The following is a 4,554-nucleotide window of genomic DNA, read 5'->3' as shown; positions in this document are numbered from 1 at the left end:
TGATTCAGGAATTTTTCTGTCAGTTGTTTCCATGTTCTTATGCTGGCCTTAGGTTGGTTATTTAACCACCTCTTAGCTTGATCTTTTACAGCAAATGGAAACAGTAATAGTCTGTAGACATCCTGATCTATTTCCTTATCATGTACTGTGTCAGCAATTTGTAAAAATTGTGCCAGAAACTCTGTAGGTTCTTCCTGTGGAAGACCGGAATACTGGCAACTTTGCTGCACCATGATAATGAGCTGAGGATTCAACTCAAAGCTACTAACTCCAATGGAGGGTATGCAGATGCTACTCCCATATGAAGCAGTAGAGGGGTTAGAATATGACCCCAGAGTCCTCCTGGACTGTTCATTTCCACTTATGTCCATGATGGATAAAGGGATATAACTTGGATTGATTTACCTTTTTATTTATTTTATTTTATAGAAAGAGGACAACTTAACCAAAAATAAAAATAACAAAAATTATGATTTTCGAAAAAGTGAGGAGAGAGAAAGTGGTTAGGAGATTTTGAAAGAGATATGATGATTTTTGAAAAAGGTTTTAAATTTTGAAATAAAAATCTGAAATTTTTTTTTTAAAGGAGAGAGAAGAACAATAAGATAACACAGGATTTAAAATTTTTAGATCTGAGGTTCCTTATTTTCGAAAATTTTGGGGGGGGGGAAAAACACCAAGGAACACCAAACTTAAAAATTTTAAGATCAAGACACAAGGAAAACTTAAGAACACTTTGAAGAACACCAAACTTAAAGTTTGGCACACAATTTAATAGAGAAAATATTATTTATGAAAAAGAAGATTTTGAAAAGAATATAAAAGACTCTAACCCAATTACCAAGAACACAGATTAACGCTCTAGCCAAATGAGTTATGGAATTTTCGAAAATTTTAAGAAAGATTATTTTTGAAAACACCAAACTTAAAGTTTGGCACAGGATTTAATAGAAAAATAATTTTTGAAAAAGGTTTAAAATATATGATAGCCAATTACCATGAACATAAACACCACGTTCTAACTAACTGAGTTATAAATTTAAAGTGTTTTAACAAGGGATAAATAATAAAAGACTCTAAACCAACAAGAAAGATTTTTTCCTAATCTAAGCAACAAAATAATCCGTCAGTTGTTCAAACACGAACAATCCCCGGCAACGGCGCCAAAAACTTGGTGCACGAATTGTGAATCACACTTTTCACAACGCGTACCACTAACCAGCAAGTGCACTGGGTCGTCCAAGTAATACCTCACGTGAGTAAGGGTCAAATCCCACGGAGATTGCTTTCATCACAGTTAAGCGCGAATGAACATCTTAGATAGGAACAAGCGTGTTTGAATGGAAAACAGAAATACTTGCATTAATTCATCGAGACACAGCAGAGCTCCTCACCCCCAACAATGGGGTTTAGAGACTCATGCCGTCAGAGAATACAAAGTTTATATCTAAAATGTCATGAGGTACAAAATAAGTCTCTAAAAGTTGTTTAAATACTAAACTAGTAGCCTAGGGTTACAAAATATGAGTAGACTATGATGGATGATGCAGAGATCCACTTCTGGGGCCCACTTGGTGTGTGCTGGGCTGAGACTTAAGCAATTCATGTGCAGAGGCCATTTATGGAGTTGAACGCCAGTTTTTATGCCAGTTTGGGCGTTCAACTCCAGCTTTTGATCTTTTTCTGGCCCTGGACGCCAGAATTGGGCAGAGAATTGGCGTTGAACGCCAGTTTACGTCATCTATCCTTGAGCAAAGTATGGACTATTATATATTTCTGGAAAGCCCTGGATGTCTACTTTCCAACGCAATTGGAAGCATGCCATTTCGAGTTCTGTAGCTCCACAAAATCCACTTTGAGTGCAGGGAGGTCAGAATCCAACAGCATCAGCAGTCCTTTTTCAGCCTGAATCAGATTTTTGCTCAGCTCCTTCAATTTCAGCCAGAAAAATACCTGAAATTACAGAAAAACACACAACTCATAGTAAAGTCCAGAAATATGAATTTTTCCTAAAAACTAATGAAAATAAACTAAAAACTAACTAAAACATACTCAAAACTATATGAAATTAACCCCAAAAAGCGTATAAAATATCCGCTCATGAGAATATTAAGCATACCTAGTCATCATCAAGATTATCAATTGATGCCACCACAGAACAAGCACCATCATTAGTGGAAAATATATTTGCCAAGGGAATCAAATTAATTATCAAGTCTATATTCAACAACTTTTAATTGGTAACTAATATCTAAATTCTAAAATAGAAAGACGACAAAAACAAAAATAAAATAAAATGAGAAGAAATATGAAAAAATTTTATACCTTGATCAACTTGTTGAAGAACTTCACCATCATCATCAAAAGCAGAGAAAAGATCTTCCTTAAGCCAATCTCCTGTGCAGACTAAGGCCTCTACCATTCTAGGTGTTAAGGAACTGCGGTATGGATCGAAGACTCTTCCTCCAGTACTAAATGCAGACTCCGAAGCTACCGTAGAAACAGGTATAGCCAATACCTCACGAGCCATATTTCCAAGAATTGGAAATCGGGTTGAGTTGACCTTCCACCAGTTTAGTATATCGAACTTATGGGAGTATGGCTCGCATTCTTCTTGTAAATATCTATCAAGTTCAGATCTTGTATTTGTTCTATGACCGGTTTCTTGCAGAAAAAAGTCCATGCCATGAAGATCGGTATTAATGTTGTTGGCTTGAACATCTTGCGTATCAGCTTCACTTGCTTCCTCAGAACTTTAGTATTGCTAATAAAGTAACCTTATGCACTTGGACAACTTTGACTTCAATTCGCCTCCTTTTTCTTCCCCAAATAAGTAATCCAAGAAATAATTGACATACTCAATCTTTTGCATTAGATTAAGTACGATAGCAATCAATAACAACATATTCACCGAATCAGGATTGCCCCAATACTTCTCATACTTAATCCTCATCCTTTCTGCTATTGACATAGTACTAAAATCAACAGAATCACAAGAATGACAAATAAATCGTCCAATTGCAAATACTTCCTTCATATACATATCACTGATAACATATCAGGTACTAGAAACACGTATAGTGGCATCACTGAACACTCACAAAAATAGTACAATGGACTCAGCATACTTCCAGTCTGAATCAGAAGGAACACCTCTCCCTTTTCCTCCATTCATCTCTCCTATATAGGTATTATCTTTCAAAGCAAGCAACTCAAATGCTTTGCGATGCTTCAAAGCTATCTCTAACATTTGATAGGTAGAGTTCCACCTAGTCTCAACATCCATACAAGGCAAACCTTTATATCAAATTTTTTCTAGTTTAACACACTTTTGAAACCTACTAACTCTAGATGGAGAAGATCTAACATATTTTACTACACTACGAATCCTCAAGACTGATTCATCAATCTCTTTTAATCCTTCTTTTACAATTAAGTTTATAATATGTGCACAACACCTCATATGAATAAATTCACCATTCAAAATAATGCTATTCCAAGAATTCAATCGCTGCTTCAGATATTTAATTGCAACATCATTAGATGAAGCATTATCAACTGTCACACTAAATACCCGATTCAAATTCTAATTATTTAAACAAGATTCAATTGTTGCTCCTATAACCTCTCCTGAATGACTTGTCACTTGATAAAAATTAAGTATTTTTTTATGTAATTTCCAATCCAAATCAACAAAGTGTGCTGTCAAACTCATATAAGTAAAATTTTGAATTGAAGTCCAAGTGTCAGTAGTTAGACATACTCTACCACAATTTGCCGAGAGAAAATCTTGCAACTTCATCTTCTCTTCAGCATAAAGAGCTCCAATAACACGTGCTAATGTAGTCTGTGAAGGAACTTTAAATCTTGCCTGTAGGGCATGCACAAATCTTCAGAATTTTGGGCTTTCAACGAAGCAAAATGGTAGCTCTTCCCCAATAAACATTTCCACAAATGCCCTTCAAGCCTCCTCTTGGTCAAATTCGGAAGCAGTGGGTGAATTTAAAACACCACACTCATCTATAATCAGTGTGGTCGTTGTTTTTCTTCTTTTGTTTGAATCATTATTAGGATTTTGCTTGCATCTTATCAAATGACCACCCATTGAGCTGGTTCCATTCCCATATTGCATTAAGCTACCACAATATTTGCATTTAGCCTTCTTCTCGATAGCATTCTCTACATCAAAATGATTCCAGACAGCTGACCGATTCTTACGAACACCTGACGGTGGAGAAGATGGTTGAGTGCTAGTGGACATCCCTGCTGCTTCAATATTACTATTTTCAGTCATCTTGCTCTACATATAAAGCAAGGTGTACATAAGTCAAAATTTGGTTCCAAACATGCTAAAATTAACACAAACTAATCCAAAAAAACAGCAGCCAATAAAACTTCAGCATGATTCATAAACTAATCCATGTTCATATATCTCGCAAAGAAAACACGGCCCAAAGATTATAAAATTAAAACTTCATATTAAGAATGATTTCAGCATGATTCATAAACTATACACAGCCCAAAGAGAGACAAACAACTGATTGTACCAACTTA

The 4,554-nt window shown here is 35.5% G+C and overlaps 2 long non-coding RNA genes across 2 annotated transcripts in view; both read right to left on the bottom strand.

Moving 5' to 3' along the window:
- The window catches only part of LOC110264600, a 10,219-nt gene extending 8,044 nt beyond the window's left edge, over positions 1-2,175 (bottom strand). The window contains exon 1 of the long non-coding RNA XR_002350776.1: positions 2,120-2,175. This is a non-coding gene — a long non-coding RNA (uncharacterized LOC110264600). The remainder of the gene's footprint in view (positions 1-2,119) is intronic.
- On the bottom strand, positions 2,586-4,005 carry LOC110265177. Its single transcript, XR_002351511.1, has 2 exons — positions 3,764-4,005; positions 2,586-2,820 (listed from the first exon to the last, which is right to left on the bottom strand). It is a non-coding gene; the product is annotated as an uncharacterized LOC110265177 (long non-coding RNA).

This window comes from Arachis ipaensis, chromosome B07 (assembly GCF_000816755.2).
Source record: "Arachis ipaensis cultivar K30076 chromosome B07, Araip1.1, whole genome shotgun sequence".
In the NCBI taxonomy this organism is placed as follows: Eukaryota; Viridiplantae; Streptophyta; class Magnoliopsida; order Fabales; family Fabaceae; genus Arachis; species Arachis ipaensis.
The sequence above is the reverse complement of the archived record's forward strand: the minus strand, read 5'-3'. Positions and strand labels throughout refer to the sequence as shown.